Source organism: Stegostoma tigrinum, unplaced genomic scaffold, assembly GCF_030684315.1.
Source record: "Stegostoma tigrinum isolate sSteTig4 unplaced genomic scaffold, sSteTig4.hap1 scaffold_58, whole genome shotgun sequence".
NCBI classification, from domain to species: Eukaryota; Metazoa; Chordata; class Chondrichthyes; order Orectolobiformes; family Stegostomatidae; genus Stegostoma; species Stegostoma tigrinum.
The window spans coordinates 117,350-145,009 of NW_026728516.1; the positions used below are offsets into that span (position 1 = coordinate 117,350).

Consider the following 27,660-nt stretch of genomic DNA (forward strand, 5'->3'; position numbering starts at 1 on the left):
TTTTCTTGGGTTAAATGCAGGTCGGTGGTCACTCAAATTGCTTGATCCAAAATAACTAAAGTTGTGTGCCCGGATGGTCTCAAACACCCGACTTTTCAGTTTACCACCGAATGCTGACCGGTTGAGCCATAAAAACTGGCATCAACAAGCTATGCAAAATCCGCTAAAGCAGGGTGTTAGCGGAGTTCTGAAGGGCCGTTGTGAAGCCAGAGCTCTTGTTATTTTCAGAGTCTGTTGCCCATTTTCCCACTTTCAGCACCGAGAGGATCAGAGGCCCAAGCAGCCACAGTTACCCAGAAGAAATGTAAACATTGCAAACTTGAAGTTGCCCAGCTCCTTCGATGTTTCTGCCTGAGGTAGATCACTCATGATTTTGGTTACCGGTAAGATTCATACCCATGACTCGATAGAGACTAGAGCTTAAATGCAGTGACTTTGACCGCTCAGTCAAACTATCTACAAACAATTACTGCAGCCAGGCTACAGAAGCCCTTTCACATAGCTTCTTCATCAGATCCTCCTTCTCGATTTGATCCAAGATCTTAAAATTGTATTTCATGGCCCATTTCCCCTTGACTACTGTGAACTTATTGCTTTTATTTCCCTTACCTAAACCAATTATGAGCCTATAAGTCCAGTCAAATCTCCCTCCCATTCCAGTTGGTCCATCGCTTCACAACTCCCTCAGTCCTGAAACTTTCTGGTTTATGAATGAATCTATCTCCTCTGAGGATCCTCCCCTCCTGCACATTGTATGATAATCTCTGTTCGAGTATACCTGGTCATCCTCGGCCAGGAGGAGGGATGTTGTGAATTCCTGAAATAAAAGAGAGGTGTTGGAGCACCCAGTAGGACTGAAAACCTCTAGGGAGAGAGAAATAGTGTTAATGTTTAGAACCGGTTATTCTACTTTTATGTCTGCACTGATAGTGATTGATTTTTGAAGTTTCTTTCACTGAGGCTCATATGAGGACATACATATAAAATATTAAATCAAACAAAGGGAATAATTTGTGTGTCTGATTTCCAACCGAGACTGACACTGGCCTTACTAAACTTCTTTTACATAATATATAAAAAAAACACAGACAGGAAACTTTAAACAAACATCAAATCAAAATTTGGCATGATCAATCGATTAATCAGAAACTGGGCAGTATTGGCCTTTTGAGCGTAAGTATTCAGTTCCCTGTCATTCCCACTCACTGCATGTAATTTTTCCATTATAACCTTCATGTTGATCTAAATCTGACATTTGTATCCCATGATCCATTTCTTTTCAGTTAATGTGAACCGCTTGTTTTGCCCACATTGCCTCAACCAACAGTAAACAGTACAGCTCTGCCAAATCTCCCTTCAGCTTCCATTAATCCCTGACATCCTAAATCTTTCAATGTTTAACCTTCCTGGCAAAGGAATAGGTCTGCTCCCTCTAAGCGACCCTCCGTCCTTCCCAATGTGTGGGTGATCTCTGGTTTGCACAAACCCAGATGCTCTGTGTTCCCGTGTGTGATGTCATCATGCAGCAACAGTAGCACAGTGACGCCACCTGTTCCGTAGGGATTTCCTCAACTGAGAGATTTTTCTCTAACTCCAGTATTTCTGATATCTTTCCAGCTGCAGGTGCAACAGGAGAATCTCAAATTGTCAACAGTGACGTGGTGGAGTATTTTTGACCATTCGTCAACAATGTTGAGTTTTATTGCTGTGCCTGTTACCTGTGAGATGGTCTGTAGCTCTCGGGCTGGTGTGTCTCCTTTAGTATGGATCTGAATCCATTTCAGTACATTGCTCTGTTTCACTTCTGCCTTCCTTCTGTCTCTAATAATGTGAATAACTGTCTGTTTAATGCTTCTGTTACTCTATCAGATTACGTCCAGATGAGCGTTCCACCACATTTCTTTGATCGAACCCTATGGGTTTAGAAGCTTTGTCTTCCCACAGTACGATTCATACTCAGAAATTATTCGTAATGCAGTCCTCTTCTGTACTGTTTCTGAGCTTATATTACCCAAGAAGTTCTGAACCATGTCATTCCTTCACCATACCCTGATACATGAACTTTGGATCACTCTCCACAGATATCAGTAACTATTGCCAATCCTCAGTTACCTCTGGAGAATATGATGTTTGACCTTTCTGAACCATTGCAGGCTGTGTGGTGAAGTCACACTTGCAATGATATTAGGTAAGGAGTTACCAAATGATCATTAAGGATTAGTGATGTTTTCCAAAAGAACAATGTAAATGTTTTCAGATTTTTGACTCAATCCAATGATCTGACATATTACACAAGGTTGTCACAAAACAATATCTGCTACCAGGAACTGATGAACATATTAGGACAAGTGACCCAAAACAGGCCAAAGAAGTAGGTTTCAAGGAATATCCTGAACAAACAAAGGGACTTTGAAACCCAGGGATGTTTAGAGAGTAAATTCAAGAGCTTATGGCCTTGGAAACTGAGGCCATGAAAAAGGTGGGAGAGTTAAAGCCAGAAATCCACAGGAAGTTGGAAGTCAGGGAGAACAAATGTCTTGAAGGAAAAACCAAAAGAACTGGAGATGCTGGAAAGTAGTAACACAAACAGAAATTGATGAAAAACTCAGCATATCTGGCAGTGCTTATGGAGAGAAAGCAGCATTATTGTTTTGTGTCCAGTGACCCTTCTTCAGATATATCTCAGAGGGGTTTGTAGCTGCAGAAGGAGGTTTGATGACAAAATTTCAAAATAAGGATATGAATTACAATACCTTGGTGCTTTGCCACCCAGAAAATGTGTATGTTAATGAGCACAGGATGACAAAACTTGAAGATGTTGAAATGGGTGATAGTAAACACACGGGCAGTAGATTTTTGGGTCATTTCAAGATTTCAGGAAAGTAGAATTAAGAAGCCGGCCAGGAGTGTGTTTGGGGAGTTAAGTCGAGAGGTAACAAAGGAATGGATGAGAGTTTCAGCAGCAGATGAACTGAGATGCTGTTGAGGTTGAAATTGTATGTGGACTTTGTGATAATGAGTGTGGGGGTGAGTAATGTGGTTGGAAGCTCATCTTGGGGTGAAATATTGCACCATGACTGTAAGCAGTGTGTTACCTGCCAGTTACCAGGGGCAGGGATGGAGTCAGTGGTGAGGCGATGGAGTTTGGCTGCCAGCCTGGATTGACATTTAGCATTGTCGATTTAAATGGGATCTATACCCCTTTTCAAAAAGGAATGGACTTGGCAGCAGAACTAATTTGTGAACCAACTATCAGCATTATTGAGACAAATTGTGGAGTTTATCTGTTAAGAAGTAAACTACAGTGAGAAACTCAGACAGCTATTTCCAGTTGAATGTGGGTTATACTGCTGATGCCAATAACTAGCAGTGAAACAACTTATAGGAGTTTTTGCAGCCTTGGTCTTCAAACTGTATCCTCCGTCTTGGGCTTTTATCTTCTGATTCTCGTTGCTTTCCGTTGCACAGACCTTTCTTGCGAATCTCCTTTATGTTTGTTCTTTTTTGATTAACCTCCCTCTCTGCCCAATCACAGTTCATATGAACAACACTCACCTCACTTCACCACGTGATGTTCTTCATGTTCATAATTACTCCCTTTACATCTCACCCGAGGACTGTTATACCTGTATTTATTAGCCTTATTTCACCGCCATTTCTCTATTCGCTGCCAGAGCGGTATCAAGAGTATCTTTAGCTTTGAGCTGCAGGAAGCCTTTTCAATCGCGACTTATTAAAAAAAATGAACTGGGATGTTGTAAATCAGGAACAAAAACGAAGTTGCTGGAAAAGCTCAGCAGGTCTGGCAGCATCTGTGAAGGTAAAAAGACGGAGTTAACGTTTTGGGTGCAGTGCCCCTTCCTCAGAGCGACTTATTAAAGCCCCAGGATCGCTAATGTAACAATCTTTCTCATCCAGTTCTCAGTCTCATTTGTCTCAAAGTGTCAGAGTCTGATGACAATGACAACAGAAAGCACTGCGCATGCTACAGGTCACAATTGCGTCAGATTGATTGATGTCAGTGTGGGACCAATAGGAATACAGGTTTGACGTGAATGACCGGGCGGACGTCTCTGCCCTTATAACCAATCGGAATGAAGAGAGGGCTGGATCAGTGCAAACCACGTGATCCGTGCAGGTTCGCTGAGCACAGTCGGAACTAGAGACTCCGAGATACTTAGGTGTAGAGCTGGATGAATATAACAGGCCAAGAAGTATCAGAGGAGCAGGAAAGCTCACATTTTGTGCCTGGCCCTTTCGCTGAGACTAAGGATTGTGCAATTGATGTAAGAGCAGGACACGGTGAAGAAGGCAAAACGGCAGAAAGCAGGTGGGAAGTGATATTCGTATGGGCTTGGGAGTGCACGTCGGAAAACCCACATTTGAAACTCCCAGGCTCACGTTTGCAGAAAACAAATCAATGCCTCAGATGGCGATAGGCCCGTGTGACCGCCACCATCTTTATTGGGGGCAATGATCAGCGGGGCGCATGCGCGGTAGCATTGAAACTTTGAGGGCGGAGGTGAAGCTGGGCGCATGCGCAGCCGTCTCTGGCTGAAAGTGAGAGAACAAGGTGTGGAGCTGGAGGAACACAACAGGACAGGCAGCATCAGAGGGGCAGGAAAGCTGGCGTTTTCGGGCCTACACCCTTCAGAAATGGGGGAGGGGAAGGGGATTCTGAAATAAATAGGGAGAGAGGGGGAGGCAGGTGGAGAGGAGACAGACAAGTTAAAGAGACGGGGTTGGAGCCGGTAAAGGTGAGTGTAGCTGAGGAGGTAGGGAGGGGATAGGTCAGTCTAGGGAGGATGAACAGGTCAAGGGGGTGGGATGAGGTTAGTAGGTAGTAAATGGGGGTGTGGCTTGATATGAGAGAAGCGGGTAGCTGAGAGGAACAATGGGTTAGTGAGGGGGGGAATGAGCTGGGCTGGTGTTGGACTGGGGTTGGGGGAGGGAGAGATTTTGAAGCTTGTGAAATCCACATTGATCCCATTGGGCTGCGGGGTAGGGGAGACTAGAACTAAACACATTGGTTTAAGCTGAGAGGGAAACTTTTTTAAGGGAAAGTGGGTGGTGCCTGTGTAGAATGACCTGCCAGAGGAACTGGTGGAAGCTGGTACAATTATGACATTTAAAAGGCATCTGGATGGGTATGTGAATAGGAAGGGTTTAGAGGAATATGGGTCAATTGCTTGCAAATGGGATTAGATTAATTTGGGACATATGGTCAGCATGGAAAACTGGGATGAAAGGGATTGGTTTATGCTGTACAACTCTGACTAAGCATTTTTTGTTTTCATTTCAGATTTCCACAATTTTACTTCTGCACTGTTCTTAACCTTTTGATCCCTCTGAAAGACTGAGTTACAATGCCTGCCCTTGCTCCCTGGCTCTCCCACCTCTCTTTCAGCAGTTTTATGCAAATACTGACTGGATCCCTTACCTGGAGGATATTTATTTGAATTTGTTCTAATGATGATCCAGCATATTTCCCAAGTGTCGCTCCATAAATGTCCAGAGGATTTCTCGATTTCACAATCTGTGGTTGTTCTTCTGGTTCCTCACTCACTGCACTTGCTTTCTGTTTGAAAGCTTGGTCTGCAATTGGAGAATTCAAACAGGTCCACATCGAGCTCTGACAGTCACTTTGTTTATCACAAACCAGTTACCTCAGGATTTTGAACATTGGAGGAAAAAGCAGCATTCACACTGGGGAGAAATGCACATGGTCTGTAAAGAGTCTGTGAAGATTCATCTGAAATGTCCGAACACCAGCGCAGTGACACTGGGGAGAGACTGTGGAAATGTGCAGATTGCAGGAACGAATTTTTTAATCCATCCCAGCTAGAAACTGACCACCAGAGTCACACTGGAGAGAAACCATTCACCTGCTCTGATTGTGGAATGGGATTCACTCAGTCCTCCAGCCTGCTTAAACACCAGTGAGTTCGCACTGTAGAGAAACCATTTACATGCTTGAAATGTGGGAAAGCGTTCACTCAGACATCTCAACCGCTGATGCATGAGCAAATTCACACTGGAGAGAGACCGTTGGCCTGTTCTGCGTGAGGGAAAAGCTTTGCTGACTCGAATTGCCCGCTGATCCACCAGCGACTTCACTCTGGGGAGTGACCATTCATCTGCTCCCAGTGTGGGAAGGGATTCACTTGCTCACCTCACCTACAGAGCGTTCACACTGGGGAGAAACCATTCACCTGCTCTAAATGTGAGAAAGCATTCACTTGGTCATCCTACCTGCCTGTGTTCCAGCAGGTTCACACTGGGGAGAGCCCATTCATGAGCTCTGAGTGGGGAAAGCATTCACTCAGTTATCCAAACTGTTAACACACCAGTGAGTTCACAAAGAAGCACATTTGAAGGATTTTGCTGTCACTCTCACTATCAAGTGAACCATGGTTTTGGGCTGTTTGTACTGGTGTTACTGATCCCTGCTCAATTAAAGGTACAGGTATTGTGGATAAAATGTTAATATCAATTGTGTATCTGTCAGGTAGAGTTTGGGAATAGTCAATTTATCACGACACATTGACACATTCTCACTGACTAAAGACTAGCCGCCCGCACAGTATGTGAAAAAGGATTTCCTGGTTCATCGGGACTGGTTAACGAGCAGCAAATTTCTGAGTAACTGTGAAGTTGGTTTTTGATTCTCCTGTTAGCTATATCCAAACCATGCTTTTTGGGCTTGCTTCTGGAGATCAGAGAATCCCTCCAGTCTGGAGGCAGACCATTTAGCCCATCGAGTTCACACTGAACTTAAAAAGAGTGTCCTACCCAGACCCTGCCTGCGTGGGTTTCCTCCAGGTGCTCTAGTTTCTTCCCATAGTCCAAAAATGTGCAAATTCGGTAGAATGACAATGCTAAATTGCCCATAGTGTCTTGTGTGCAAAATGCAGGGCAGGGTGTGAGACTGGGTTGGATGTTGCTTGGAGGGTTGGTAATGGACTGAATGGCCATCTTCCACAGTGTAGGGATTCTATGTTGATCTTAATGGCCCTTTATTTGTTGTGCCCGGTCAATATGTTTGCACACCTTTTACAATTATGGATTCTATTGCTCTCCACAGACATGTTTCAACTACGAATAGATATTTGTTTATTGGAAACAATCAAAGGAAAGTTTTAAATTGAAACAAAAGATTGGGATGAGTCATGTTCTATACTCCTGATAGCCGATTGCAAAAATGCAATGAAACCTGGTGACCCGTCCATGGGGAATGCAGTCTCTTCAGATCTTTACCAGGTGTCCATAGCAGTGACGGATCTCGTGATGAATACAAAAAACAAGACATGGTGTGATATCTGGTGTATATTTTCTATTTAGTCTGCTGTCCATTACTCCACATGTCACGTTTGTTTTCGGAGACCCTCACGGACTTGCTGCAATCACAAGACACTGACCTGTTTAGAAAAACACAAATCCTTTTATTACCAAGCAAGTACAAGCTGTGGAGCATTACTGTACTCAACCCGGCACAGAGTGCAGAGTCTCGCAAGTAATTCTCCCCGAGCAGCAGACAGTGCCCGCTTATTATACTTCACAAAAGATATGATACTTAAAATGATTTCACAATTTACAACAGACAAAAATAGGATACCAAGCAATTATTACATCAAAAACATAAAAGACCAGCTTATAGTATCGATTGCTAGTGAAGTAGCTGCTAATGGCAGTAGGCGATTTTTGAGTTGTTGCCCAAGATCGATTGTGATTTCAAGTTGCTAGTGTGTCTGGCTAGAACAAAGTCAGTGCCCTGGCCCCTTTGCCAGCGACAGAAGTTACATGCTTTAGAGGTTTCACACCCTTACAAATTTTCCCCACCTAACCCTATTTGAAACAACAGTTTGATTCTAATTTCAATTCAGTCAGGAAGCTTAAGACAGTGTCTGCATACCGATGTGTGAGAAGAAAAGGAGTTACAAAAGCTTTACACACCGCATTCCTGGCTGGGCAGGAAGCTTCAGGGTAGTGTCTGCATACCTATGTGTAGGTAGATAAGAGTTTACTTCTGTAAATTAAAGTCTTTTATCTGCATTTGATTCCTATACAGAGACTTTAATTTATAGAAGTATATAAATCAATGGGATGTCATCACATTAACATCTCACACAGAGACTGAGATATGGGCTAGTGACCTAGATTTGAATCACACCATTCCAGACGGTGGAATTTGATTTTTTTTTTAAAATCTGGAATTAAGAATCTAATGATGACCGTGAATCTGTTGTCAGTTAGAAAAAGCCATCTGTTCACCTCTGTCCTTTTAGGGAAGAAAACTTCCATTCTTATCCAGTGATATCAAGATTCCATGAATGATTTTTTTTGAACAAAAAAAAACTCCTGCAAATACATTTATCTCTGTCTTAATTTATTTAGCAACCGACAGTTCAATCTGGTTGATGGTCACTTTCACTTCTAATCAAGTTGTGGCCGTTTCATGGTTGAAATAAAAACAATGCATGAATGGAACCACAGCTGTTCTCATAGGAACAATACATGCTCGAAAAAAATACCTCATCTCACTTATGAGCCAGATATCAAAGCTGACCAGATCCTGATGCAGTGTACCATGAAAGTGAAATTCTTCACCATCTTATCTACTTGTGTTGCGATTTCAGGGAGCGATGGACTTGAACCTCCCAATCTCCTGAACACCTTTGAGAATTTCATCAAACTGACCCCCAGTGGCAGGAATGAATAGGGTCAGCTTGGATTGATGCTCATAATTCAGGCTCAACAAGTCTACTGGAGCATTTTGGGAATGTAATTAGTGGTGAGTGTGGCCACCTCTCTGTACTGTAGTGACACAGATCCCCTGATCCCAAATGGCTGACTGACAGTGTCGAAGTCCCTGGGCTGATATCGAATGATTCCTTGGCCATGCTGTGTCAGGACCTCCTGACTGAATACTATCTCCCTTGCCCTGACTGAGAACTGTTTCCCTGAGAATTTGAGACGTGCCCATTTGGTCAAAACACATGTGTTTGTTGCCATAGCTGCAGACCAGCCCTTGACTGACTGCTGGTAATAACAATGCTAAGCTGCCTGGCTTATGCCTGTGATAAACACCAGGCAAGACAGGAGCACTGTGAGACATTAAGTTCTAGTTGAAACATCAAAGTGCAAAAATGTCAGGGAAGGGCAGAGATATTGCGGCATAACTCGTGTCAGTTGCTGAAAAGCTTGTAGAGTTCTTAGAGCAAGAATGTAATTTGTGGACAGGCAATTCTGCATCTTGATTTAGCATTTTTATTTAACTCTGGCTCATTTCGCTAGATTTGCAAATATCTCAGAGTCTGGCTAATGTGAGAGTTGGCTTTCGGAATAATGTGCCACTGACTGTCATTCACAGTTGTATCCCACATCAGTGAATTGGTAATCTGATTAAGCTCACAGGCCTTGGCATGTGAAAAATAAAGCAGTCACATGCACACTTGTTTGATTAGTTGCTCTGCACTCAAATGAAAAACGTGTGTTGTATATGCCATATCCTTTCCTGGCTCACAGTGTTTCCAAAATCTCTAGTTCAATACATCCCAAGTCATCATGAAAGTCAACACTAGTGAATACTTCGACAGCTTCATTTTTTTTTCTGAAATGCTATTTGTAATGAGGTAGTGTTGGCAGGCGATTTTCTTTTACTGCTGATGCCATGTGTGGATATTTGGGGATGGTGTTGGTGGGAAGGTGCAGCATTACCAGGGATGAGGCACTAACATCAGAGCAAGTGTTGAACATTCAAAAAAGGACAGATTAACAGTTACCTTGGAACAAGAAATTTGGAGAAAGTTGGGTGAGAGTACTGAGAGAAAGCACTTTGGCGGCATGGTGGCTCAGTGGTTAGCACTGCTGCCTCACAACGCCAGGACCTGTGTTCGATTCTAGCAGACTGCCTGTGTGGAGTTTACACATTCTCCCTGTGTCTGTGTGGGTTTCGTCAGGGTGCTGCCACAATCCAAAGATGTGCCGGTTAGGTGGTTGGCCATGTTAAATTGCCTGTAATGTTTAGGGAGGGGTAGATTAGGTGGGTTGTAGGTCTGGCTGGGATGCTCTGAGGTTTGGTGTGGACTTGTGGGGCTGAAGGGCCTGTTGAGCAGATGCTGGAGAATCCGAGATAACAAGGTGTAGAGCTGGATGAACATGGCAGGAAGGCTGACGTCTCATGCCTGGACCCTTCCTCAAATTTTGATGAGACTGTTTTTAGAATTGGTTCAAAGAGACTATAAGCAGTCCTGGAAACACAGCAAATGGAGCAAGCTCCTACTTCTTACTCCAACAATCAGTTTAACACAGGATCTTTAAATAAAGGACATATCAGATATTAAAACTGACAAGAATAAGTACGACACACTGAGGTCAACCAAATAGGCCAAGAAGCAATGCCGTTATAGTGCTGGACTACCTTAAGTCCCAGTTACCTTCCATATTTTCCATCAGCCTGACTGTGTGCAAAGACTTGTAAATCACTGCTGTCAGTTTTTACTGTTCCCAAACTCCTGGGCTTCCAGACCAGGGCAAACAGTCAGTTTACACCAACACTTTTTCAGCACCTTTTCTATAAATCTCTCTTCGCAGTGAATGTAGATCATCGGAAAGGTACCAATCAGATGAGATAGGGCAGAGCTGACGTCACCAACAAGCCTCATCAACCAGTTCCCCGACTGGTGGAGGGTCAGTGAGATTGCAGCAACAACCGGCACAGAACCGCACACTCAGAGAATGTCCCAGCACAGGGGAAGGTGCTTCAGCCTGTCACTGTCTGCATCAGCGATAATGTGAACTGCAGATGCTGGAGAATCCAAGATAACAAAGTGTGAAGCTGGATGAACACAGCAGGACAAGCAGCATCTCAGGGGCACAGAAGCTGGTGTTTCGGGCCGAGACCCTTCATCAGAAAAGGGGGATGGGGAGAGGGTACTGGAATAAATAGGGAGAGAGGGGGAGGCGGACTGAAGATGGAGAGAGGAGAAGATAGTTGGCTGTTGGTTTGTTCGCCGAGTTTGGCAAATGAATTGCAAACGTTTCGTCTCCAGTCGAGAAGACATCATCAGTGCGTAGCTGCTGCTGTGTAGGAGAAGATAGGTGGAGAGGAGGCAGTCAGGTCAAAGAGGCGGGGATGGAGCCAGTAAAGGTGTGTGTAGGTGGGGAGGTAGGTAGGGGATAGGTCAGTCGGGAAGGACGGACTGGTCAAGGAATCGGGATGAGGTTTGTAGGTATGAGATGGGGGTGCGGCTTGAGGTGGGAGGAGGGGACGGATGAGTGGAAGAACAGGTTAGGGAGGCGGGGACAAGCTGGGCTGGTTTTGGGATGCAGTGGCGGAAGGGGAGATTTTGAAGCTTGTGAAATACACATTGATACCATTGGGCTACAGTGATCCCAAGCAGAATATGAGTTGCTATTCCTGTAACCTTCGGGTGGCATCGTTGTGGCACTGCAGGATGCCCAGGACGGACATGTCATTTGCAGAATGGGAGGGGGAGTTGTTTAGTGTGAACCGAGCATGGGTGATCTGCAGAGTTGTCCCCAAGTCTCATTTGGTTTCTCCGATGCAGCAGAGCCACAACGGGAACAGCGGATGCAGTATACCATATTAGCAGATGTGCGACCTGGGATTGAGATGAGGGGGGAGGGGTAGGGGAAGATGGAGCACTTTCTGCGGTTGCAGGGAAAAGTGCCAGGTGTGGTGAGGCTGGAGGAGAGTGTGGAGCGGACCAGAGAGTCACGGAGAGAGTAGTCCATCCGGAAGGCAGATAAGGGTGGGGACGGGGTGTGAGGGATGAGTTGCGCAAAATGTGGGAGACACGGTCGAGGGAGTTCTCGACCGCTGAGTGGGGGGAGGTTGCAGTCCTTGAAAAACGAGGACATCTGAGATGTACAGGGTGTGGAATTCCTCATCCTGGGAGCAGATCTGGCGCAATTGGGAATAGGGGATGGCATTTTTGCAGGAAGGTGGGTGGTAGGAGGTGTATTCCAGGTAGTTTGGGAGTCAGTGGGCTTGAAATGGATATTGGCTTCTAGGTTGTTGCCGGAGATGGAGACAGAGAGGTCTAGGAAGGAGGGAGAGGCGTTAGAGATGGTCCAGGTGAACTTAAGGGGGGGGGGGTGGAAGGTGTCAGTGAAGTGAATGAACTGTTTGAGCTCCTCGTGGATGCATGAGGCGGCGTTGATGTAGCCATCACTGTAATGGAGGAAGAGGTGTAGTTTAGGGCCTGTGGAAGTATGGAAGAGGCATTGTTCCACATAACGTACAAAGAGGGAGGCACAGCTTGGGTCCATGCAGGTACCCATGGCCACCCCCTTTGTCTGTAGGTAGTGGGAGGAATTGAAAGAGAAGTTGTTGAGGGTGAGGGAGAGTTCGGCAAGGCGGATGAGGGTGTCAGCGGAGGGGGACTGGTTGGGCCTGTGGGAGAGGAAGAAGCGGATGACCTTTAGGCCATCTGTATTGGGAATGCGGGTTCATAGGGACTGGATGTCCATGGTAAAGATGAGGGTGTTGGGGCCTGGGGAATTGTAAGTTTTGTAGGAGATGGAGAGCATGGGTGGTGTCACAGACGTAGGTAGGGAGTTCCTGGGCGAAATGTGAAAAGATGAATTCCAATGAGGTGGAGATCCGTTCGGTGGGGCAGGAGCAGGCAGAGATAATGGGTCAACCAGGGCAGGCAGGTTTGTGGATTTTGGGAAGGACATAGAAACAGCCGTTGCAGGGTTGGGGAATGATGAGGTTGGAGGCTGTGGGTGGAAGGTCACCTGAGGTGATGAGGTTGTGGGTTGTTTGGGAGATGATGGTTTGGTGGTCGGGCGTGGGGTCATGATTAAGGGGGCAGTAGGAGGTGGTGTTGGAGAGTTGGCGTGTAACCTCAGCGATGTAGAGGTCAGTGTGCCATACAACAACTGTGCCTCCCTTGTCCATGGGTTTTATGGTGAGGTTGGGATTGGTGCAGAGGGCTGTACGTTCTGCAGGGAAGAGGTTGGAGTGAGTGCGAGGCGTGTAGAGGTCTGAGAGAGGGAGGGTCTGAGCTTGGGTAGGCTGGATTGTATTGCCTGGAGTTGCCGTCGCATTGCTGCGAGTGTGTGTTTCAGGAGTTGCAGGGAAAGATGCTTCTGAAGTGTCTTAATGTTCTGGATGTAGACATTGTCACATCTGGGGAAAAATTGGGAAGGCTTGAATGTGGACTGTAGTCCAATGGGGATGATCTGGTTCCTTAGGCAGGTACTCAGAAAGGTAACGTGGCTGTAGTACCTGGTTTGCTGCAGGATATGGTCGAGCAGTCTCAAGGCCGAATAGAGCGGTTTTTGGCCACTTTTCCAGGTTAATGGTGAGACTGCATGAGGCTGTGGGCACGATGAAATCAGAAGCCATCCAGAGATGATTGACTGAAGTGGTTCTTTTGAGAAGTATTTATCTTCAGAGGAAATCATGACCAGACTGGCCCTAGATTTATTGCACTTTAGGCGAATGACACATGATCTTGTTTTGAACGCAAAATATTCCGAGCAGTCTTTTCAAGTTGAATGCTGAAACAATATTTCCATTTGTGCACGAGATTACCACCAGTGGATGGACTGTAAAACTGGACAATATCTCAGTTAGACAATGGTGACTTGTTTATTTTACCCTTTCAAAGGATTGTGTGTTTATGGAAGTCTTTCCAGAGAGAGATGGAAGATAAGTTATTGAATATTCGTCAGGGAGTGGCAGACAGATTCATGACTCAGAATAACACACCAATTTTAGCAGGGGTGGAGAGGAACGTTTATTTGAGGCCACATCATTCAAGAGCTCACCACATGGCTAACTTGGTTTGATTTTTCTAATCACTTACTCCTGATCCAAGTTTTCACATGGCCATGAAGGCTCTCCCTTTCAGAATGATGGGTACAACTTCCAAATACGATTTTTAAACGACACTATGAAAATGCTCAGGAAAGCTTCATGGTTTTTCAGAAAGATCAGAGACATAGAACAAAGCTAAAATCTCAATAAAACTGCTTTAGTAAACAGATTGGGCTGAATATATGTCTTTAATAGGACAGATTACTTTTATTTGTACTGTTGAGATGACTTTTGTTGGCAAGACCTGCATTTCTTGCCTCTGTCTAATTTCCATTCAGAATATGATGGTGAAACCCAGGGACACTAACATATGTTACATGGAGGCGTTCAGGATTCTGAAGAAGTGTCAGTGAATGGACAATGATATAGATTCAAGCCAGGATGCTGTGTGGTCTTTGAGATTGTAATCCTCATCACTTGATGCTCACATCACATGGAAATTGTGATCAGAGATAATGGGAACTGCAGATGCTGGTGAATCCAAGATAACAAAGTGTGAAGCTTGATGAACACAGCAGGTCAAACAGCATCTCAGGAGCACAAAAGCTGACATATTATGGAAATTGTGAGACTGCTTTTTCTGTTTTCAAAAATTAAGGTCAGAGAGCCATTCAGCAGAAAAACAGAACCTTCAGTTCACCATATCTATTCCAATCAAAAAAACAGAACTACATTAATCACACTTATCTTGAAGTCGACACCCACGAGGCATGGCATTTTGAGTGCTCCTGCAGCTGCTCCAAAAGATGCTGTGTTATCTTAAATGATCTGTGACCTGAGCTGTGATTTGTCTTTTTCTTTCACATTATGCATGAACTGCATTTTGCAAATATATCCCATGACATCAAAGACAGCAATTCGCTCTATAGATCAATAATTTTTCTGGAAAATCAGACTTTTTTAAAAATTCATTTGGGATTCTAGTGTAGCTAGACCGGCATTAATTGACCTTGAAAACTTCCAGCTAGAAGTTCACCAAATTGGAAATGTAGTGGACACTGAAAAAGGTTACTTCAGAGTACAATGGGATCTTGATCAGATGGGTCAATGGACCAAGGAATGGTAGGCAGATTTAATTTGAATAAATCTGAGGTGTTGCATTTTGGAAATCAAATTAGGGCAGCACTTGTACTCTAAATGGTAAGGCTCTGGGGTGTATTGCTGAGCGATGAGTCCTGGTGTGCAGGCGCTTTGTTCCTTGAAAGGGGATTCAGAGATAGATAGGATAGTGAAGAGAGCATTTAACATAGAACATAGAATATTACATAGTGCAGTACAGGCCCTTCGGCCCTCGATTTTGTGCCAAAATGTGAAACAATCTGAAGTCCGTCTAAACTACACGATTCCATTATTATCCATATGTTTATCCAATGCCCATTTAAATGCCCTTAAAGTTGGGAGTCTCCTCCTGTTGCATTTGGTACAACTTGCCTTTATTGGTCAGTGCGTTGCGTGTAGTTGTTGGGAGGTCCTGTTGTGGCTGTACACTGGTTAGGCCACTTTTGGAATATTGCATGCAATTCTCGTCTCCCTGCTATCGGAAGGATGTTGTGAAATTTGAAAAGGTTCAGAAAATATTTATAAGGATGTTACCTGGGTTGGACGGTTTGAGCTGCAGGGAGAAACTGAACAGGCTTTTTGCCTGGAGATTCGGAGGCTGAGGGGTGACCTCAGTGAGATTTATAAAGTAAGGAGGAGAATAGATAGGGTATCCAGACAAGGTGTTTTCAGCGGGGTGGGGAGTCCAAAATTAGAGGGTGCGAGTTTAAGGTGAGCTGGAAAAGATTTAGAAGGAACCTCAGGGGTAACTTTTTCACACAGAGGGAGGTGAGTGTGTGGAATGAGCTGCAAGGGGAAGTAATGGAGTTTGGTACAATTACAACATTTGAAAAGATGAGTATGTGATTAGGAAAGGTTTAGAAGGATACGGGTCAAAAGCTAGCAAATGGGAGAAGATTTATTGGGTATATGTAATTGGGATGGATGAAGTGAACTGAAGCCTCTGTTTCCATTCTTCACAACTTTCTGACTCTGATTTGGTGAATTTCAGATGAATAGTTACACACAGGATATTTGTCACTGGAAGTTGATTATTTCTTTGAATATCAAGGTGGTGCTTTTGGATTGCGTCCTGTTGGAGATAATTCCTGCCCGGCAACACTGAAGAACTGTTCTTGTTCGCCATTCATCAGCTCAACCTGAATAGTGCCTCATATTTTGGAATAACGACATAGACTACTGCAGGAACTGAGGACTGTGAAACGGTGCTGAGGAATATGATCTGTTAGTTTGTGAGCATTCACAACCTTGGCTCAAACAGAAACATTCTCTTTGGAAATGCATATTCGAGTGGCACAAACATGGAACCAGATCATGGAAGCAGCACTGGAGGGGAATGGGGTTTAAGAACCGGCAGGAAAACAAATACATCCCAAAAATATGCACATGGGCAGAAGGAGTTTGTTCTTCTTTTGAGGAATGACACCATAACAGCTAAAATATTTTATTCTAATGAAGGGAAAGCTGTATCCATTTTATTGGTTTTGTTAAAATAATGGCGATAAACAGCTGGAATAATCTTGCACTGACCATTTGAAAAATCCTGTATATCTTCAGAGATAGCTGGGCTGTCCTCGGCTGAGTAAGTGCTGATACTGTCTGAGTGATGCTGTTTTGAAACACATTCTGAGCACACTTGATGGAACCGACAAACAAGTACCATTGGCCAGTACTTCAGAATACATCAGACCTTTCATGGCTGCTCCCACACAGAATCATACAATTGAGAAAAGGCCCATTGAGACTACACCACCAGGTGCTGATCAAAGTGCTTTTAAAGTTTGGGATGTTCCCTGCCTCAACCACCCTCCTAGCCGTGCATTCCAGACACCAACTAGCCACATCACAAATAGGACAAACATCTGCTGACAGAATCGGAAGTCCGTACCGAAAAAAAGCTTTGGAATATTGTGAGAACAATGAGCACAGTGTTCTGTACTTTCACTCTTTAGTGTTTTAGCTCATGTTCCAACATCATTTGAAGTGAGATCAGAGTAACTTCCCATGCCACCCATGTTACTTCACTCATTGTGGCATTATGGACCCTGAACAAAAATGTGATCAATGCAAATTGGAGACAATCCTGCACTGGTAATGTCCTCGACTGGACAATGGGAAAAACAATCTCTGAAAGTTGGCATTCAAGTCACTTCTCATCCTGGATCGGCACTAAATTGCTGTTCCTTGACTATAATGTATTGAAAAAAAATCCTGGAATCCCTAACAAACAGCTCTGTGTGCGCGTCTGCAGCATTTGGTTTGGAAGTGTTTCAGGAAGGTCACTGATACTTTCTCCAGAGCTATTGGTGATGACAAATAAACTCAACCTTTGCTAGCGCCTGCTAAAACGCATGGTTGAGTGCATCCTACTAAAAATATCAAGATATTTTATGTTTTCAAAATTGAGCCCAAAGTCTCAGAAAGGTAAGACTTTGCTGGATGAATGTAACCCCAGCGACATCAGGAGCATGGCTTGACATTGAGTTAAGGATCCAAATCGTTTTCAATAAGATGACTGATCGTGCGATATCAGTGCCACTGAGTTCAAACTTTTCATGACAATTTATCTCAATGTAACATGCCATCGATACTTGGGATCTTTGTGAAAGAAACTTTGCAATGTCTCCTTTAATGACCATTCACAAATACTTGAAGGTCAACTCAAATGGCAGCTTCACTGTTCTGATTCAGATCAGACAAATTGTGACAGTGAAAAGAAAGAAAAGAAATGCTGGAATAAAAAAAAAATGATCAGATCTAGCAGTATCTGCAATCTGACTTTCTCAGAACAGATTCATAACAGACCAGATCTGTTAACTCAAAATCTCTCTCCAGATGTTGCCTCATATATTGCGTTTCTCCAGTAACTTCTATTTCAGGTTTCCTTAATCTCCAGAATTTTGCTTTTCTTGATAGGTCCAGATGTTGAACTTGGCTATATTTGGACAATATCGTCCATTCCTGATTCTGTGAGAGCCACTAGGCTGGTTACACGTGTATTACACCACGTGTCTGTTTCTTTATTAAAAACATTTTGTGAATATCGTCCTCAATGCAGGAATTTCAGGGAATCGATTTTGATTGAAAATAAATTTCCAAGGCAGCTGCACTTCATGAGACAACAGAAATAGATTACTCATGACGGCACAATCCGTGCCCTTCACTGAAAGTGTTTCCGCTCAGGCTCTGAAACCTTTTCACACAAATCTCAGAATACTTACAGCAAAGATGGAGGTCACTCAGCCTGTCATCTCTGCAACAATGAGGGTGAACTATATCTCTACTATTATTATCCTGTAAAATCCCTATACACCTAACATTTTGAAATCCCAAAATGTCAGCTTTTCTGCTCCTAAGATGCTGCTTGGCCTGTTGTGTTCATCCAACTCTAAACCTTGTTATTTTGAAATCTTTGTCTGCTTTTATTTCTGAATAGCCTGTGCGTATATGAACAATTCATCATTCTGCATACACCATGATTAAACAGTGTTTACATAAAATATAATTTCCTATTATATTTAAAATTATCATGGTGTGTTCATATTGTTGTTTGGCATTCCATCTCCCAAATATAATCTGTTTCTTTGCTCTGCATTACATTTCATTCCGTCTGTCAGAATAAGTGCTCGCTAAATACTGATGACATTGGGATATCACTGTATTCCTCTCCAGTCTCTATAGCCACTGCCCCCATTCCTCTCTGTGTCCGAACCAATGTCACATTCATTCTGTCCCTGGCTCTTTAGTCCATGGGCTTTAATGAACAACATCTTTTTGCACACCACATTTGATTTTAGTTTTGGTCAATTGAATCAAGAAATGTAAATGTTACTGCTTTAAAGCATATGAACTGCAATGAAGTATTTTGTATCTTCAACATACAATGTTGTTTTATTACAGCAGTGAGAAATCCACACTTTCTCTGCAAGGCCAACCCAATTTTGCTCAGCATTTTTTTTATACAATCAGCACAGTAATGACATTTTGCTTGTCTTTTTTGGGGGGTGCATAGTGTATTGATGCAGGTGGTTACAGCATTGCACGTGGACAACAAGGCAGAGCCACTTAAACTGCAAAATGAAAACATCCATCATTCTACCTCACCACATACATCTTTAGAGCAATTGGTGATGGAATATACAACAAATAGACAACGATGTTAAGATCCAATCCAGCCCAGTTTCAGTTGTGAGCCAAAGGTTCACTGAAGGTGTATTGAAAGGGGTTAACTGGAACTATTTGTTCAGTGACTGTGATTGATGTCAGTCTCTATGGATTCTAACTGCGTCACAGAAAGCTTTCCCTCTCCTATAACTAAGGCGCTCTGTTCAATGTCTTATCCCATAGTATAAGCAGGAGCATCAGCGACAGCACTAACAGGGATCGACAGCTGCAGAGAGAGTGGGTGGAGAGATCAGAATCTGAGGACAATAGACTGGAATGTTACAACAATGGATCAGAATCTGCGAACAACAGACTGGGATGTTACAACAATGGATCAGAATCTCAGAACAATAGTCTGGAATGTTACAACAATGGACCAGAATCTGCGAACAATAGACTGGAATGTTACAACAATGGATCAGAATCTGAGAACAATAGTCTGGAATGTTACAACAATGGATCAGAATCTGAGAACAATGGACTGGAATGTTACAACAATGGGCAGGGGTTTATCCTTGGGTCTTATTTTTCTTACTGCATCTTGGTCAACGTTACCACTTCGAATAGAAGGTGTACTGATGATTATTCAGGCTGGTTACTATCCCTTTCTCGCTGTTGTTGGTGTTCCTGGTAAGCCTTTCTATCTCTGTCCAGTCACTACTGCCGCAATGCATATACAACTTTGTTGCTGTTTCTGTTACCTGTATTTGGAAAAGCTGGAAACAACTATCTTCAGTTTCAATTAAAACCTCGCTTCATTGTCCATGAATTTTAGACTCATCCTTCGCAAGCATCTGAGAACAAGGCTTGTTCACAACATTGAGGGCCTTTTTTGATTTATGCCTTACTGTTGTCTCCATCACCAAATTTGTCCAACACCAGCTCCATAATGTCTGCAATCTCCCGCTCTGCCTCTGTGCTGTGCTGGATAAACCATTATCTATGCCTTGGTAAAATTCAGGCTTTATGGTTCCAGCTGTCAACTGACCAGTCTTCCAAGTTACAAATAATTTGATCACACCCTTGTTCTTGTTTTCAAAGTAACTAGCGATAGGGACACCATGTTAGAGTAGTTCAGTCACTCAGCAGGTAATGCAGAGACACTGGTTGTTACATGATAGATACTGTTACAAATCCTACCACAATTGGTGGTAGGACTTTCATTCTAATGATAAGAATTGTAACCAAGGTCAATTTCACTAATAGCAACCATAAAACCAGCAGCAATTTGTCAAAAAACCTGTCTCATTTCACTGATCTCCTCTGGTCAAGAAATCTAACGTTATTACCTGGGGTGAATTAAGTGTGAATTCAGACCCACAAAATGTTTCTCGCTTCAAACTGCCGTGTAGAATGGTCACAGCTAAAGGTAATTAATGATGGGCATTAAATGCTTCTTTTGCCAATGATTTTGTCTTCCCGTGAAATTTATTTTTAAAAAAAAACAAAGAATGAAATATGTCAGAGGTCTGAAACAAAAATAAAACTGAGGAAGTGAACAGTGCTGAGGAAAGTGAACAGTTTGGCAGTTTCTGATTAAATAAAAGCAGAGTTAACATATTTGAAGTCGACTGAACAAACATCAGAACTGAAATCTGCATCAAATATTGTGATTTATGCTGGTGACAGGGATATTTGTTTTGAAGGGGGAAGGAATGAGTTGAATAAATTGAGAAAGAGACAGCGAGAGAAAAATATAAACAAAAAAGGGGATTGTTGATGATCAGGTCAGATAGAAATAAAATGTGGAATTAATTACTTTTTTTTGCCTTTTCCCATATTCCTGAATATCATGCCCATGTAGATATACTTCTAAGTCCCTGCTTAAAGTAAGCTGTGTCACCTCAGTCTGTCTTTCGTGAGTGTGGGCATCTTCTTTGTGCATTAATGGTTTGTGGGCGTGACTGGCTGGGCCAGCATTTACTTCCCTTTCCTCGTTGCCCTTGAGAAGGTGTTTGTGAGCTTTTTTCTTGCATCTCTACCCTACACATGCTGTATATTGCTGTAAATAGGTCTGTCCTGTGTCATTTCTGTGAGACTTTGTGGCGATTGATATAACTGAGTGGCTGGTTTGGTCATTCCAAATAGCAGTTGAGAGTCAACCACATTGCTGTTGGTCTGGAGTCACATGTAGGCCAGGCCAGGTAAGGATGGCAGATTTCCTTCCCTGAAGGCCATTAGTGAGCCAGGTGTTTTTTTTTCCCGAATGATCAATGATGGCTTAATAGTTTCATCATTCCAGGTATTTCAATGAATTCAAATTCCACAATCTGCCATGGCGGGATTTGAATTGGGGTGTGGGTCATTACCTGGGTCCTTGGATTAATAGTCTAGAAATAATTCCACAAGGCCATCTCATCCCCAACATCCCCAGTCACCTCCAGCAGCAATAGTGGTGTTGCTGTTACTGTGACTGTGGTACAGAAAATTGTGCAATTACAATGTCAACTGCTTCTATTCAGTGTGGGCACATTAAAATTTCAGTTCATTGTGACCGCGCAGAGCTCTAACGGTTTATCAGCCAGGAAATAAAGAAAGGAGAGGAAGGCATTTTCAACACTGAGAGAGTGCGCCATGTATGCACCAGGGAGAGGCCAGTACTGACAATGGCCATCAAGTGAACTGGTTTCATTCCAGAACTTCCTCAGAGATAATAGGAACTGCCGATGCTGGAATCTGAGATAAGAAGGTGTAGAGTTGGATGATCACAACAGGCCAGGCAGTATCAAAGGTTCAGGAAAGTTGATGTTTTGGGATTCGAAAGGATAGGTGTATATTCTGGCTGGGAGGTTTGCTGCTGTCACTCAGGAGGATTGAAATTAGCTTGGCAGGGGTGTGGGAATCAATGCAAAGTGAATGGACTGAAAGGGAACTAGAGAATAGGGCCAGTAAGACTCAGAGAAAGAACAGACTGCGTGTAGTTGCTAATCAAAGCGGATCTAGTAGACTGAAGTTCACCTGTTTCAATGCAAGAAGTGTAACAGGTAGGGCTGGAGAACTTAGAGCTGGGATTAGTACTGAAAACGTGATTTTGTTGCTATTACAGAGACTTGGTTAAGGGAGGGGCAGGATTAATCGCGTAACATTCCAGGATACAGGTGTTTCAGGCAGGATTGAGACAGGAAGATAATGGGTTGGGGAGTTGCACTACTTGCTAAGGGGAATATCACAGCTGTACCATGGGAGGACAACTTGGATGGCTCACACAGCGAGGCAATATGGGGAGAACTCAGGAACAGAAAGGGTGCAATCACAATGTTTGGGGTTTACTATCGGCCTTCATACAGTCAGCAGGAGATAGAAGAACAGGTTTTTACCCAGACTTTGGCAAGATGTAAAAGTAACAAAGTTGTTGTTGTGGGTAATTTTAACTTCCCATACATTGACTGGGACTCTCTTAGTGCTTGGGGCTCGGATGGGGCAGACTTTGTTAAGAGCATCCAGGAGGGCTTTTTGCCTGACGATGTAGACAGTCCATCTTGGAAAGGGGCCGTACTGGACCTAGTATTGGGGAATGAACCTGCCTAGGTAGTCGATGTCTCAACAAGGGAATAGCTCAAAGACTGTGATCACAATTCAGTAAGCTTAGGGTCCTGATGGATAATGATAGTTGTAATTATCGAGTGAAGGTGTTAAATTGTGGAAAGGCTAATTATAACAATATTAGGCAGGAACTGAAGAATGGAGATTGGGACAGATGTTTGAGGGCAATTTCACATCTGGTATTTGGGAGGCTTTTAAGTGTAAGTTGCTGGGAACTCAGAACAAGTACATTACTGTAAGGATGAGGGAAAGTATGTCAAGTTTAGGGAACCTTGAATAATGAGAGATATTATGAGCCTAATTAGAAAGAAAAAGGAAGCATTTATTAAGGCTGGGAGGCTGGGAATATACAACGCGAGGGTGGAATATAAGGAAAGATTAAAGAAATTTAAGCGAGGAGACAGGGCGGCTATAATGTGGTCATGAAAAGTCATTGACCAACAAGATTAAGGAAAATCCCATATATACATACAAAGAGCAAGAGGGTAGCCAGGCAGAGGGATGGCCCATTAAAGGACAGGGAAGGGAATTTATATGCGGAGCCAGAGGAATATGGCGAGGTATTAAATAAGCACTTTGTGTCAGCATTTACCATAGAGAAGGACGTGGTGGATGATGAGTCTGGGGAAGGCTGTGTAGATAGTTTGGGTCATATTGAGATCAAAAGTGTGGCATTCCTCAGGAGTCAGTGTTAGGACCTTTGCTATCTGATAGATATATATGAATGATTTGGAGGAGGATATAACTGGTCTGATTAGTAAGTTTGCTGATGACACAAAGGTTGTTGGAATTGCGGACTATGATGAGGACTGTCAAAGGACAAAGCTGAATATCGATAGGTTGGTGACTTGGGCAGAGAGATGGCAGATGGACTTCAATCTGGAAGCATGTGAGGTAATGCATTTTGGAAGGTCTAATCCAGCTGGAAAATATCCAGTAAATGGCAGGACCCTGAAGAGCACTCATAGGCAGTGTGATCTGGGTGTCCAAGTACACAGATCAGGCTACGCAGGTGGAAAAGGTAGTCAACAAGGCATATGACATGCCGACCTTCATTGGCCTGGGCATTGAGTATAAAAATTGGCAGGTAATGTTGCAGCCTGTCCTGTCTCAGAGACCATTGAAGAATTCAACACGGGTCTGGAGTCACTTTTAAGACATACCAGGAAAGGACAGTAGATTTGCATCCTGAAAGTACATTGTTGAAGCACATTGGTTTTTACAATCGATATTGGTTTCAAGGCCCACTTTTACTGACATCAGATTTGAAATTTTGGTATTTTGTTAATTGTCTTCACATTCCTTGGCTGCCAAAGCATTAGCCTGGTCTGGATTAGTAATCTAATGATATTTCCACAACAGCACTATCTCCACATGGGGACCCATCAGAAACCACACTGAGCAGGTTATTTCTGTGCTGCCTGACAGCTCTGTCAAAAACAACTTCCAACAATTCGACCACCCTGATGAGACTGAGGGTGTGGCAGTTGGTCAGATTGTAATTATTCTCCTCTTCGGGGAGTGGGCACAGCTGAGTGTTTGTCCACATTGCCAGGTAGGTGTCAGAGTTGTGGCTAGAATGAAACAGCTTCCCAAGGGGAATGACTTGTTGTGCAACACAAGCCTTCAGTCCCATTGCAAAAAATGGCGACTGGGCCAGTTATCTTCTTCGTGTCTTTAGTTTATCATCTTCTTCTTGGTATCATCTGGAGTGAATCGAATTGGTTGAAGACTGGCATCTGTGATTTTGTAGGGGGTCATGATGAGGGTGAGCTCAGTCATCCACTCAATACTTCTGGCTGAGGATGGCGCAGATATTGCATCCTTGACTTTTGTACTGATGTGGAGGGCTGCCCCATTGTTTCGGATGGGGATATTTGTGGATCCCTCTCCTCCAGGGAATTGTTTAACTGTCAATCACCATTTATTACTGGTTGTGGCAGGACTTCTGGTCTGTTGCTGTTGCAATCACTTTGCCCTGTCTGTAATTTGTTGGTTCTGCTGTTTGGAATGCAAGCAGCCAAATCTGTCATTTATAATGGACTGGCATCAGTTTTTGGTTCAGATGGTTCTGACCCCGGCGTGTTTGCCTGCACTCATCACTGAACCATTGATCAGCTTGATGGTAACCACAGACTGAGGGATTCTCTGGGACAAAAAGTCACAGATTGTGGTTGAACACAATTCTGCTTCTGCTGTTGCTGTGGTTGACATCACCACATGAATGCCCAGGTTTGAGCTGCAATATGTGCAATGTAATTGTACTGCCTGTCCCCCAGTTCAGTCCGAGTCCCCATCGCTCCTGTACTCAGTGACCTACTCTGGGTTCTGATGTGGTAACACTTCTATTTTAATGTTCTCATTCTTCTCAGAGTCTCTCCATGATGTCACGCCTCCAATTTGTCACATTCCTCAAAACACATTTAACATATTCATCTGAATCTTTTCGCTTCCCACAGTGAAATCCTTTGATTTTAAAGTGAATGTGCTTCTCCCTGTTTATCTGCCTGACTGTGATTAAGTGCTCTGTAGTGCCAGTGATGCCAGCCTTAACCAATGAATGAGTGCACCTTGATGTGCCATTCACTTCCCAGTGTGTAGTGCTCCATGTTGGACAGGGCGTTTGTGCAGCTTTGACACACATTTTTGGAATTTATTTGAAAATAGAAATTACCGAAGAAACTCAGCAGGTCTGGCAGCAGCTGTGGATTGAAAGCAAAGTTAATCTGTCGGATCCGGTGACACTTCTTCAAAGCTCTCAGTTTCATTAGCAATTTTTGTTTTTGTTTCAGATTTCCAGTGTCCACAGTTCTATGTTTTGTTGAAAATGTATTTTGTGCTGATTCATTTCTGGAGAAACTAAGGAGGTCTGGACGCATCTGTGGAGACGGAGAAACAGGGTTAAGATTTGAATTCCAGCATGAGCCTTTTTCAGAACTGAAAAGGATTGAAAAAGTACCTTGACAGATGTGGAGGAGGAGTGACAGAAAACAGAGGGTGTGGTGTACAGTGCAAAAGACAAATGGACATTTAGTTGTGGTGAAAGAGAAACAGATGCAAAATGGGAGTCAATGCAGGTGTGAATGGCGGAAGATGGTTTCCTTCCATTGAGTGCAAGTTAAACAAACATGACAAGGTCACAGTGACGCCGGGAGGAAGAACGTACTAAAAATGGACAATATTCCCAATGGTGTCAGGCTGTGAAGTTATGGAATTGAATATTAAAGCCTACAAGCTATAAAGCACAAAGCGTAAAATGAGGTGTAACTCGAGCTTGGGATGCCCTTCGTTGAAGCTTTGCAGGAACCCAGGATCAAAACGTTAGCGTGAGAACAAGGTATATTATCGAAATTGGAAGCAACAAGGAGGTTAGGTTTATTCCTACAGAAAGAGTGGAAGTGTTTGGCAAAGCAGTCTCTCTTTGGTCTCGCCAGTGTAAAGCAGGCGGCATTGTGAGCAGCAATGACAGTAGACTGGATTGAAAGAGTACAAGTGACATGCTGCTTCTCCTGGAAGGTGTGCTTTGGGTTGCTGAGAAAGGAGGAATGAGTCTGCGATCTTTTCAAATACCCGGCTTTATTTCGTCTTCAATATTGACGACATTGTTGTACATCGGGACCTCTGCAGCAACAGCTTTCATTGTGCTTTTTAGACTTTTTTATACTCAATTTACTCACAGGCTGTTCCTGACATCCTTAACTACAGGGCCTCGGCAACAATTTGTTTGTCATGTGCGCTCCTGTATGCTTTAAACCGTTTTCCTTCATTTCAACCGCACTTTCAAGTCTTCTGTTTGTCATACAATTTGTAAATTTAACCCTTGTCATGCTGTAGCTTAATCAAATATTGTTTCAATATACTCCATCACTTCCCTGCTTTTATACTCTGGACCTCTACTCATAAATCTAAGGATCCACGCAGCCTTATTCAAAATATTTTTCATTGCCCCATCACCTATAATTTCCTGATTTCTGTGTCTCTCTCTCTCTTTAAACAGCGCGGTGATATTTGCCAGTCTTCTGGGACCCTCTCTGACTCCAGTGATTCCTGAAAGATCACAAGCAAAGCCAAACAAACTCGTCCGCTATCTCCTTAGAACTATGGCACGCAGTTCATCTGATCTGGTTAATTTATCTACCTTCAGATCTTTCAGCTTCCCCAGCACCTTCTCCTTACTGATGGTCACCTCACTTACCTCTGCCTCTGATTCGCTTTATGTTCTGGCTGGCTGCTGGTGTCTTCCACCCTGAAGACTGATGCAAAGTCCCTATTCAGATACTCTACCATTTCTATGTTTCCCATGAGGACTCCAGCCTCATTTCCAGCAGTCCCGTGTTTGGTCATGCTTCCCTCTCTTCCTTGTTATATATCTAAAGACCTCTTACAATCTTCTTTTATATTATTAACAAGTTAGCCATCATATTTCATCTTCTCCTCCCTATTGTTTTTATCATTTACCCTAAGATGGAGTTTCAAGTCTTACTAATCCTTTGGATTTCCAATAGTCTTCACCACTTTGAACGCTTTCTCTTTTGCTCTTATGCTGTCCCCAACTTCCTGTATTACCGACAGCTGCCTTGTCCTCCCTGAGTATGCTTCTTCATACTTGGGAGGAATTTAAAATGTGCCTCCGAATTATCCCAAGAAACTTCTGCCATTGCTGCTCCACTGCTCGGCTTCCCTTCCTATCAACTCTGGCAACTTCCTTCCTCCTTTGTAGTGATGTTCCTCAATTATAATCACATCACATCCACAAATGAGCAATAGATATAACTGAAAGAGGGAGGTTTGAGAGATGTGATACTGGGCACTATTGGAGGATTTATTAACAAGATATAAATAGAGAGGGAGAATGAAACAACGAGGGAATATGGACGAAGAGGTGTAAAAATAGAGAAAAATAGATTGTTGACAGAAGTAAATGTACTTCGCTACTCTGGCAATTTCTGTGTGCTGTGTTCCTCAGTATAACGAATGTGCAACAGAGTGACATGTTGGCATTCTCTGTCTGATGCCAGAACTTTTATCTACAATAATATGAC

At 43.3% G+C, this 27,660-nt stretch overlaps 1 pseudogene; it reads right to left on the reverse strand.

The window, feature by feature from the left end:
- Positions 1 to 10,218: 10,218 nt before the first annotated feature.
- LOC125450195 (U2 spliceosomal RNA) lies at positions 10,219 to 10,399 on the reverse strand (annotated as a pseudogene).
- Positions 10,400 to 27,660: the final 17,261 nt, after the last annotated feature.